General features: G+C 49.0%; 1 protein-coding gene across 1 annotated transcript in view; it reads right to left on the bottom strand.

Annotated features, from left to right (window-relative positions):
- The window catches only part of KSR1 (kinase suppressor of ras 1), a 141,685-nt gene that overhangs the window by 49,660 nt on the left and 79,317 nt on the right, over nt 1-12,708 (bottom strand). The gene's annotated exons all lie outside the window — the stretch shown is intronic.

The following is a 12,708-nucleotide window of genomic DNA, read 5'->3' on the forward strand; positions in this document are numbered from 1 at the left end:
GGGGCTCCCGAGGGAGGGTGAGGGTATGCTGTGCCATCCCGACAGGGACATTTCTGAGAGGGAAAGGGGGAGCCGTAACTACCCTGGGACAGTAGCCCTAAACTGGGACAATTTCTGGCAAACTGGGAGGCCTGATAATCGTATGCAGCAGGCGCAGGGAATGGGTTTGGCTTGAAATGTGTCACCGTGGGGAACCTCAGCTCTTCTGAGGGTAAAGGCACTGACAAATAAACAGGGACCCTGGTTGTGGCCATGTCTGCAGCCAACTTTGTGGCTTGCTGGTCCCCAATGTCTCCCCTTTCTACTTCTCCCCCGTTCAAACACACCATTAAAGAGAGGATTCCCCTCTCTGTAGTTTTCCACTCTGTCTCCCACTCCTGCTTCCCGCATATCCACAGAACGAGAGCTCGAGTTCAGACAATGAGGCCCACCCTCCAGAGAATGTGCAGACTGGCCAACAGTGACTTCGCTTAGGGCCCTGGCACATGCCTGGCCCCATTGTTGGGGTCTGGAGGGCTCCCCTTGGGGCCAGGGGCTGTATCACAGATCCAGGGAAGTGAGCCCAGTGTTGGAGACCTGAGACCCACGCAGATCTGACTGAGGACAGGGATCTCATTATTTCATAGCTACCCCAAAGGTGTCCACCTAGGTGGCCAAGATCTCTCTGGAGTTCCTGGAGGTGGGCAGCCCCTCTCTGTAGTTTTCCAGAAACACTATGAACAATTCCTGCCCCACAGCAGCAATGGGAGCCCAGTGGAGCCCTGAGTGGGTGGCCGGGACTCAAGGCCAAGGAGGCCATCACCAGAGTCACCAGGGTCTGAAGGCATGAAAAGGGCCAATGGATATCCATGAGCTAACAGGAAAGAAACCCTTCCTCTGCCAAGGTCAAAGGCAGAGTTCGAAGGGACCTTAGAGACGATCTAGTCCAACACTCATTTTACTGAGGTCCAGAGAGGGAGGGGACCTGCCTGGCTACCCAGAACAATAGCGCCAGAACCAGGGCCCTGCCAGTGGACAGCACCAGTTCTCCACAGTGGGTATTCCTTATACGCATGGAAAGGTTTATTCTTGCCAGGTTTCCTGAGCTGCTCGAAGAGGTGAGCCAAAGGGAAGACCTCCCTGAGGTCTGCCCTGAGAATCACCTCCAAAGGCGCTGGCTCCAGGGATGCCAAGCCGTGTGCTCGGCTCATGGGCCCAGAGCCCTGTGGGATCCAGAAGGAATGGCATCCTGGGCTCATGGCCTCACCTGGAGCATGACATGTCCCTAATGTGTTGGTGACTTAAAAGGTGGCGGGTGGGTAGAAATCCTCAACTCCACGTCCTTGCCTACCCTTCCCATGCCCACATGGGTGACAGCGCACACTTTTCTTCTTTTTAGAAAGAAGAAGTGAACCCCACATCACCAGGTTCTGAGACAAGGCTGAGGCCCACCCAGAGCTGTGTCACATCGATTCTTATTCAGCTTCACGACAAGCTTCCTCTTTTCATAACCAGTCTAATCATAAAAATAACAACTGCTGGTACTGCTGCAACCCATGAGGTGGCCTGGGCACAACGGCTTGGTAGCTAAGGAAAGAGAGGTTCAGAGAGATTAAGTTCCTCACTTAAGACCGGGCAAGTGAGCGACAGTGCCTGGATCGGACCCTGGTCCATGTGTAACTCCGAAGTCAGCACTCACGTCTCTACACGGTCTGGCCTCCCTGGCCTGGTTGACCAGAAGCACCGAGGGGCAACCTGTTTCTTTTCTCTGCAGAAGGGGTAGGCTCAAGACAAACATGTGCCCTCTTCAATCCAAACGCACAAACAAGCCAAGAACCATTTACTAGAAGGCCAGGGAAAGTCTATTTCAGGAAGATTCTGCCAGTTCCCCAGCCACTTGACCACAAGAAAGGGGATGGAACATGAAATGGAAGTCACATTCTACCCCAACATGCAGATTTCCCTGGGCGCGCTCTACAGTCAGCAAAGCACAGACTCGGAGCGCAGACCAATGTACCCGCTCCAGGGACTCGCAGGAAGGCTGCCTGATCCCTGATCCCAGGGCAGGGCCCAGCGCCTACCTCGCAACCCTCCGGCCCAGGCTGCTCCAGGCCGCGTGTTTCTCGCAGCACCACAGGCGGTGGGGCTGTGCCCCTTGAAGCCTTGGCCGTCACCCAGCTCCACAGGCAATGCATGGTGAGGGGCCCGAGCGCAGGGTCCTGGCAGCCCCGGGCCCTTGTGCAGTGTCCCAGAGAAGGACGAGGCAGGGAGAGTTTTTGTTGTCATGACTGTAGTGAACAGTCACTGCGGCCAAAAATAGTCTGTGCCTGGGAGCTGGGGAGTCAGCACATACCTCCCAGAGCAGGTGCTGGGGTGAGACGTACAGGCTCCAGAGGGCCTCGCTGCAGGGGGCCAGGGGGCCAGGCGCCCACGATGCCAGGCACAGACAGAGAGGGTTTTCCCTGCCTCGCTGGCCCCTCCAAAAAGTTTGACCTGAGTCAACAAGGAGCAGGATGATCATCTCCCTCCTCCCAGTGAATCATCTGGGGAACCCCCACCCCCACATCAACTGCCACTGCCCCCAATTCCCTTGTAGCTCTCACAGGTTTGGGACTGGGTGGTTTGGACACCCAGGGGAAGAGCCATACAAACTACTGGCTATCAAAGCTCATACAACTAAACACCCAAAACAGTGAATTTTAATATATGTAAATAAAAAAAACAATGTACAAGGTTAAGGGGCTGGCAACCAGTGGCTGGGGGAGTTGTGGGGGGATTTATTTTTTTTTAACTTTTCTATATTTTCAAATTCTCCTACAATGAACATTTGTAATTAGATTTACAAAATGTCACTTTAAAAAGGAAAGATGCTCAGGCATCACAGAGGGAATGTGCAACATGGTCCTATCTGAGAATTCAAGTGTGTGTTTGGCCCAGCCAGCATGGCTCAGTGGTTGAGCATCGGACCTAGGATCCAGGAGATCAAAGTTTAATTCCCAGTCAGAGCACAAGCCCGGGATGCAGACTCAATTCCCAGTGGGGGGCATGCAGGAGGCAGCCGATCAATGACTTGCTCTCATTGTTGCTGTTTCTCTCTCTCCCTCTCCCTTCCTCTCTCTGAAATCAATATATTTTTTTAAAATATAAAATACAAAGTGCATGTGTGTGTGTTTCATGACCCCAGCTTTGGAGCCAGACTTCCTGGATGTGAATCCTGGCTCTACCACTTACCACCTAGGGGCCTCAGATAAGTGACACTGTCACTTAGTTTCTCTATCTCTATTGTATATGAAGGATACAAGCATTGCTTCCTGCTGTGGACTAAACATTTGTGTCTCTCCAAAATTCACATGCTGAAATCTAATCCCAGTTGCGATGGTATTTGAAGGCGGGTCTTTGGGAGGTGGTCAGGTCAGGAGGGTGGAGCCCTCGTGACTGGGATTAGTGCTCTGGAAAAAGAGACTCCAGAGAGTTGCAGGGCCCCTTCTACCGTGTGAGAACACAGCAGGAAGATGGCCATCTATGACCCAAGAAGTAGGTCATCAGCAGACACCAAATCTGCTGGCACCTCGGTCTTGAACTTCTCAGCCCTCAGAACTGTGAGAAATACATTTCTGTTGTTTGTAAGTCAACCAGTCTGTGGTGTTTCTGTTATAGCAGCGTGAAGGGGACAAAGACACCTCCTCAGAGGGTTACTGGAAGGACTGAATGAGATACTCCATGAAAAGCTCACAGCTCGGTCCCAGGCACATTGGGAAAACACTCACTAAAGAATTATAGCCTAAGTTCATGAATCAACTACATAAAAAAAGAAGAAACAGACACCAAACCAACCAACGAGGAAGGCTGACCGGAAGGAAATACACCAAAATATCTGTAGCATCTCCTCTGTGTAGTAAGATTATAGGATAAACCATCAGTAAACAGTAGTATCATTATTTTCTTTAATTTCTGTACTTTTCACATTTTGAAAATGAACATATGTGTAAAATTACTGGATTTAAGGGGGGGAAAAAAGTCAAGAAGCAATAATTAGCTCTGTGCAGGACTAGAGATGACTTATTTTCTTTGCTTTTCTATATTTTCCAAAAGAAATATTACTTTCATAGTAAAGACAATGAAAAAATGTTAAAAACAAGAACTGAGGGATAGGTTCCCCTGTTACATTCTAGAAACATGACCTCTGCAGATAACCCTCCAGGGTCTAGGCCTTTGAGACACCATCCCTGAGCCTGAGGTACTTCCCCTCGGGAAATGGGGCACAGTGGTTACCCTTAAATCCCCCAGGAGAAAGCCAGGTGACCCATCCCCATGGAGAGCCTGTGGTGAGGGTGCTGCAGTAGCAACCGTTATTGCTGAGAGAGGGGGTATCTGTACATGCACCTCCTTCTGTCAGCAGGGTTAGGGTTAGGGCTATTGAGAGCTTCTTCCCCCAGAACTGTAGCTAAAAAATGCCCAGGGAAGGTTCTGATTGGATTCGCGTTGTTCATGTGCTCATATCAGAACCGATCAGAGGGCCAGGAAGATGGAGAGCTCCAGTTGGCCCAAGCTGGGTCATGGACCTTTGGAACGTGGTAGGGGTCAGGGCCACCTGAGCTCAGGAAATGGGTTCCTGTCAGAGGGAGAAGGTGCTAGCTGTGAGGGTACAGAAATTTCCAGGCAGAGGGAAAAGAACATATAAAGGCCCTGGGTCATGACAGGAAACAACGTGACATGTTCTCACATGAGGGGAAGAGAGAGAAGGGGCAGGAGCCAATGTAGAAGGAGGCAGATGCCAAATATGTCAGGGCCTTGAAGGTAATAAAGTGAGGACATGGGTGACTTTTATGCTGAGTGCAACAAGACACCAATGAAAGACTGTACTCAGAAAAGTGAGATGATGATTAGATTTGGGTTTTAAGGAGAATCACTCTTGGCTCATGAAAAATGACATAAAGGGGAGGGCAAGGGTGGATACAGAGAGTGATGTAGGTGTGACTGCATAAGTCCATGCAGTCGCTAGGATTAGGGAGGTGGCAGTGCTATAAAAGAGGCATAGACTTTGGATATATATTTGAAAATAGAGCTCATGGGACTTGCCAGTCAACTGAATGTGGAGGAAACGGAAGGGATCAGAAATGACTCCTCAGTTAACTGACAGATGCGTAAACAGCCTCAGTCAGAGAGGCAAGGGACTTGTCCATGATCACAGCACTGACAAGTGGCAAAGTTAAGCTTTTGTCTGCTGCCCAACACCAGATTCCAGGAGTCATGCTTTTAAGCAGTCATGTTTTCCAGTCTCGCTGCCTGCCCGAAGGTATACAGCTGGAAGCAAGGGCCAGTGAAATTTATACACTGACTTTTCAAAAAAGAAGGGTAATGAGAAGAGACTTTGGCTTTATAAGAATTAAAACAGCGTGGTGTTGACACAAGTTTCCTAATATCTAGCTGGTCAGATCTGTTCTAGAGCAATCTTGCTTTAGAGGCAGGTAGTCCCTGCGGCAGGAGGGACAGACACAAACTGACAGCCCAGGAGCTAGGTGGTTTCAGAGGAGGTTCAGGTACACACTAAGCCAAAGTCATCTCACAGGAGGGCTACAGGCACACAGTCTTGCTCAACCCAGCTCATCACCAACAGAAACCAGAGGCCGCTCAGGAACCCTAGGCCTCTTATGAGCAGCCCAAAGACCTCCTCAGGAGGTCCTTGCAATTCAACCTCCACAATCCCAGCTGAGAGCTCCTGGGACCACCTTGGCCCAAGACACCAAACTCTTTGGATGAACTCAGTCATTCAATAAGAACACCTACTCTATGCTAAATACTCTATGCCAAAGCAGTGAACACAACAGCCAGGTCCCTGCCCATGTAGTGCTTCCAGTCTCATAAATTTTCACTGGGCTGGGCAGCTCAGAAATTCAAGGAGCAAGGAGATGGGTTCACCTCTCAAAAGTGCCAGCCAGTATAGGGCTAAGCAGAATAGTCGTGCTCATGAGTTTTCAGAGATCTAGAAAGCAGGGGCACCCCTACTCTCAAAAGCTTAAAACAGGACACTCTGGCTCAGGTTCAGGAAAGTACATCACTTCATTGATTGGAGAGAGTGATGTATGCAAGTTCCGTAAGGACAGGAACTCAGATGCAACGCCCAGAATAGTAGCTGGCACACAATAGGCGGGAAATACACTTACTGAGCGAGTGCATGACTGGACCAATAGGGAAAAACAGGAACAGACCTCCAGCTCTGCATATTGCCACATCTCATCCTTTCTTCCCTCGGGGCCCGTCAGTCTGCTTGGCATTGTGGTTATCTGCAGATGTGTACGGCCCACCACCCTGTAAGCTCCCAAGGAAGACCGTATTTTGTTCATAATCAATCCCCTGTGATAATGAATCTGGGTACAGGGTAAGGGACCAATGGGTGTAGAATAAACAGATTTAAAGGAAAGAAGGAAGGAGGGGAGTGTGGAACGGAAGGACAGGGGGAGGGAGGAAGAGAGGAAGAAAGAATGGGGGGGGTAGGAAGATGGGGAGGAGGAGGGGAAGGGAGACTGAGAGAAAGCTCAATTCAATTATTTAAGTACATACGGTAGCCCCAGGCTGGGCCATTCTGGGTAGGATGTCAGATGACAAAATCATGTAGGAAGATAAGCCTGGCTTTGGAGTCACAAGGACGTGAGTTTGAACCCCAGCCGAGCCATCAGCTAGCTATGTGATGCTAACACCTCACTCAACAGCTCTGAGCCTCAGTTTGCTTAGCCATAAAATGGGGATCACAGTGTCTTCCCTACCCCACCCCAGGTATAAGGGTTATATAGGATGGTAAATACCACCCTGTAGCTCTTCCTCTTCCTTCCATATCCCAACCTCAGCTCTTCTCCTGGCTGGCTGGGTTATGCCAGCATGCCAGTCCCATCTCCCCATCCTAAGTGGGGAGAGCTCTGTGGCCCATGCCCATTGGGCTGGTACTGAGATCTCAATTCCTCGGAACCAAGGCAACCCCCCAAGCCCAGATCACCAGGGTGCATGCCACATTCTGAGGAGGTTCCCAGCTGCCAAACAGCAAGGCTGTCACAAGTTCGGCCTCTGGGTCCCAAAGGGAGAGGGCAGGTCAAGAGGAAGGTGGATGGGGAGGAGAGGCTAAGAAGGCAGCAGGGTTCATGCTGATTAAAGCTGTACCCAGGGGCCAGTTCACTTTTCTGGTTTAATGTCACACAGCCTCCCACTTCATACAGCCTACATTCGCCGCCCCACCCCTGCCCCAGCAACAACCACTCCCAGACAGTGGGAGTCCAAGATAGTGGCAGAGGTCAGGGAGACACCCCATCCCCAAGAAAAGGCCTGAATTTAAACATGGGAATGCAAGGATAGGAAAAGGGGGAGCGAGAAGCCTGTCCAGCCAGGCCACAACAAAAATCCCTTACCAGACCCACTTCCATCTTCCGTTCCAGAAAACACCACCAGTGAGGACTGACTCAGGGGGGCCTGCAGCCCGCGCCCCGGCCCTGGGATCCCAGCCCCTGCAGCACCCACCACTGCACCCACCACCGCCTGCTAGGACTGATCCCGGCAGCGCCTGCCGCTTCCTTTAACAACTTCCAAAGGGGAAATTGCTAGAGAAAAAAAATGGCCCCATGCCAGCGGGCTCTGAAATCATTTCCCCAGCTGCAGCCAGAACATGAAGCTGTGATTTTTAGCTTTTAACCTGTGGAAGGGGGTGGCGGTGGTGGAAACAGTCAGTGTGTGGCTCTAGATGTCTAGGGAGGGAGGGAGAACTCCTCTAAACTCACTTTCCTACTCACTGCCTCGCCCCTGGGGCCACAAACCCTCCAAGCAGGCACTCCCCTCCCCACCCCCATCCCCATGACAAATCTAGCCTCCTCGCTCCTAGGAGTTTGATTTCCCTAAAACAATTCTAACGTTCTCTCTTGCACGCTTTCTCTCTCTCACACACACACTTCCCAGTGATATCCCAGATAAAACCCCAACCCCTGTGCTTTCTGTGAACCCACCCTATGACCTCACCAGCCTCCTCCCAGACCAGGCCCTTTCAAACCCTTCCTGTGAGGTCAGCACCAGCCCTCTCAGACCTCAGGGCCTTTCCAGGTACTGTTCCCTCCTCCTGACATGCTCTTCCCTTTCCCGCCAGGCTAGCTCCAACTCTGAGGGAAGCTCTCCCTGGTACTGGTCCTCCTTTGACATTTCCACAGACCCCAGACAAGCTTCCACCAGGGCATTTGGTGGCAGTTCTCCACGAGTGTTTCAATCCAGCCTGTGAGCTCCTGACACCGGGGAGAGGGTCTTTCGCATCTGAGGTCTCAGCACAGGGCCCCACCAGGGCAGGCTCCAGACTGCACTGCCCAATACAGCAACAGCCATATGGCTATTTAAATTAAAATTGATTAGGATAAAATTTCAATTTCAATTTCTCGGTCACACTACGCATATTTCAAGTGCTCCATGGCCACATGTGGCTGGTGGCTCCCACGTTGGATGGAACAGTGTAGGATGTTTCTATCACAGAAAGTACTATTGGACAGCATCACTCTAGACCAAGGTCTGACAAATGAGTAAACACAGAAAGGTGTCTCCCAAGTTATCTGTCTCCACCATCCCCAGAAGAGGGAACCAGAGGCCACGCGTGTCGGAAGCACCACAGCAGGCTCTGGAGCTGCAGAGGGCTGAGATTGGACTCAGGTAGGAAGGGAATCAAGTGTAGACAGAGACCCTTCACCCACCCAGAAACCGGGAAATACAACCACCACCCCGTGGCACCTTCCACATCCATCCCCTCTCTTCATCCAGCAGAAAGACATTATTTCCTGGAAACTCGATGACCACAAACCAGTGACCACAATCTAAAGCCCAAAGCTGAAATAATATTTAGATAACCCTAGAGAAATGGACCCCAGGAGGGCAATGTTGAAAAGGAAGATTATATATACACACACATCTGGCTCCACACATGTATAATGCGTGTATTTTCCAGAGAGAAAAATCAGGGCCCCAGTCAGGAAGCCATGAAGGGTCAAGATCAGCAGAGAACTCAGCAAAGAGGCCAAGGGGACAAATCCTACCACATGAAGACCATCCCCAGAGCCCTTGGGGAGCAGCCCTGGGGTAAATCACCGAGTACTGATCGCACCAGTTCCAGAGTGCTTCAGCACTGAGAGCTCAGCCGAAAAAAATAGCCTGACTTCAAGGATTTGGATACCTTCTCCCAAAAATCAAACAACGAAAGGCAGAGAGATAAGAGTCCTGGTTTTGAAGTCTGGCATCTCCAGCCTCCATTCCATGGCAACTTTCAGTACCTCCTTCACCAGCAGATATTTGCCAAGGGCTCCCCTTACGCCAAGAGCCATGCTGCTGGGCACACAGCCTCTTCTGGGCACAGGCCAATGAGCTGTGTGTGTGCCTCTATGTGCGCAGGTGGGCACTTCTCAAACACAGCCATCCCTAAGATAGCTTGAAGAAGTCTCTCTTACTAGTCTACTGTGAAGAATAGATGGATCTGTATGGATTTAACAGAGAGATGAGATTAAGACTAAAACCTACAGAAGAATTTATGTTCTATGATTCTATTTTAGCAGCTATAACAAAAAAGGGAAACAAATTTATGTGTAACTAAAAACAATGTGGTACCCTCGACTGGATCCTAGAACAGAAAGAGAACATTAATGAAAAAACTGGTGAAATCCAAATAGATTTTAGAGTTTAGTAAACAGTAATGAATCAGTGTTGTTTTCTTAGCTTGACAAGTGTACAGTAGCAACGCATGATGCTGGTGACGGGAAAGTGGGTGAAGGGTTTGTATGGGAATTGTGCTATCTCTGCAGCCTTCCTATAAACCAAAAACTTTCCCAAAACAAAATGGTTATTTAAGAAAATAAACAATGGTTTAGACTTCTGTTCTATCTCTGAGGTCAACTTTGGAAAGGCCAGGGTTTTTCTGCTGTTTGGAACTTTGGTTTCTGAAATTTGCACCTATGTTTGATGGGCAGAACCAATTTTTACTGAGAGCACACAGGATCCATCAGGGCCTAGGGTGGGTAGGGTGGGTACCAGTCAGAGCCCAAACAACTGACTGGATTAAAAAAACAAAACAGCACAGAATAAAATAGAACCACACCCTGGGACCGGCCTTGAGGCCTGTGTCTGGGGAGCCCTCTAACTCTGGGCCCCACTGCTGTGTTCCCAGACATGTGCAAGGAGAAACACATGCAGGGAGCAGAGCCGAGGGAAGGCATCCCCTCCCCACTCCCCAGTTAGCAGGGGCTGGGATTACTAAAGGAAACAGCCCTTCTCCCATCCTCGAGAATACTCTGGCCGGGGACCAAGAACCGATGTGAGATTTGAAGGGAAGATGCAGAACGATCTTCAGAAAAGGGTATGAACCAATATGATTCTATTAACCAATGTCTCACCAATAAATTTAATTTTAAAAAAGAGAATATCATAGAAATCTACAACTGAAAACTACATGATCCTATTAACCAATGTCACCCCAATAAATTTAATAAAGAAAAGGGTCTGGAGAGTTTGTTTGGGGAAGATGGTGTGACACCCAGGCAATGATTCCCTGTGGTAGGTAACACTACCATTTTCTAAGATGGGAAGATGGGCTGGGGAGAAAGCCTGCCTATATGTACGGAAGGAGAAGAACAAGCTCTCTGCTTGAGATATGTTAGTTTCAGAGCCACCTAATGATCTCTAAGTCACCTCATGGGCAGCTGGAGACATTCCTGCTGTCTCACCCTGAACCCTCCCCATCCCCACAGGGCTCTCTGCTCAGATCTGCCCCCGTCCTCCACTAGGCCAGGTAGCATGCTGGCCTCAAACCACATGTGGCTTTGGGGCCCTCCTGCCTGTCACACCCCTGCATGCAAATGAGCTTGGCCCTCATTTACCACCCAGCTCTGACTCAGGACTTGGTGATTCAAACATCACCTGACTCGGTATCTGCTACGTCTCTGGGAATGGTTGAAGACCCCTGTTCCAGCTGCCATCACAGGGCTCTCCAGGGGCCAAACAGCCCCTGCAGCTGGTCTCCATGGTGCTGGCTTCTGCCCTGGGCACACCTGAGTCTCCTGCACACTTCAGATCTCTGCAGATCCAAGGGAACTCCTTCAAGGAGCTAAGTCATCTGCCAAAGATGCCTTAGGCCTAAGAAAGGAAGTCAGAAGGTACAGTTTGGAGTCCAGCAGGCCGGGTCTAAACTGTCCCTGCTACTAGCTCAGAGACCCTCGTAGAGCCCTCGGAACCCGGTGGTTCTCATCTGTCAAGCAGGGATGGTGATGATGAGATGCTGGGCAAGGCACTGTCCTTGTGGGGCCCCGGTGTCCTCAACTATGAGCTACAGACAGGAGTGTGAGGAGAAGCTACTTTCCATCTCTAAGACCTTAGGAAGAGAGGGGGTGAATGCTGAGGTTGGGCTGGGGCCTAAATAAGCCATTCAATTCTCCATAGTCTCCAAGTCCATGGTTTTATTAAATGTCATTATGGATGAACCATTACATGTTCAGAGCTCCTTCCTGTATGGCAGAAAACTGTCAGGCAGGTGGGTGGGCGAGGAAGATGTGGTTCCTTGTGCCTATTAAGTGCCTGTGTGCATCTAACTTAATACGCTCAAGGAAATGCCATCTCACAAAGCAGTTTCCCTCAACCTTCACACTGGCCAACTCCTTTCTGCCAGCTTCTTAAAGGCTGGCATATCCCACAAATATGAGGGCCACTGGGGCCAGGGCCAAGGCCAGGAGCCTGTAAGGTGCTGGGAGATTCCCTGCGGATCCCCCATTTACTCCCCAATTCCATGACGGGAACCTTTTATGTTCATGTCACTTCCTAGTGAAAATCCATAAATATACAGATAGCTTCATAAATAATATTAACCACTGTGTTATATGTAATAACCAACTACTGAAATTAACCTCTACCTGGTAAAACTATATCACATATTACACTCAATCAAACATTATACAGCCACTTAGAGAAAGAAGGGGTTTACTAAGTATGAGAATATAGGGAAAACATGGTGATTAGCATATCAAATAATAAGAGCCAAAATCTAAAAATGTTTATTCAGGATGGTTTAAACCAGCGATGCCCCATAGAGATATAATGCAAGCCACATCCTTAAATTTTAATTTTTGAGTGGCCCGATTTTAAAAAGTAAAAATTAATTTAAATAACATTTTATTTAACTTAATATATCCGAAACAGTGTCATCAACATATACTAAACATAAAAAGTTATTAAATATTTTACTTTCTTTTTCCTGTACCCAGTCTTCAGAATGCAGCACATCCGTGAATTCATATCTTTGAAATTACAGCACATCTCAATGTGGACTTGCTACCTGCCAAGTAACAATAGCCACACTGGCTAGTGACTACCTCAGACTGTACAGATCTAACCCATTGGAAAAATTTAAAAGACTTAAATAATAGAAGGGAAAAAAAAGACTAGAAAGAAATACCAAAATCTTAACGATCATAGACTTTCTCTGAGTGGTGGAAATACCAATGTGAGTTTTCCTCCCTCTTTCTGTTTTCTAAAGTATCTACGTACAATGAATTCATATTACTTTTAAAACAATAGCAAGAGTCAATCTTTAATTTCAGAAGGAAGGGATTTAAAAGACCTGACTGGGTGAACTGCACCTGCCACGCATTGCTTTATTTATGCCCCATGAGAGCTGTCCTGTACCCAACTCTTCGAAGCAGGTACCCACTCCATGGGTACTGGTTGATTAGTTGG

This window comes from Miniopterus natalensis, chromosome 17 (assembly GCF_054644295.1).
Source record: "Miniopterus natalensis isolate mMinNat1 chromosome 17, mMinNat1.hap1, whole genome shotgun sequence".
NCBI lineage: Eukaryota > Metazoa > Chordata > Mammalia > Chiroptera > Miniopteridae > Miniopterus > Miniopterus natalensis.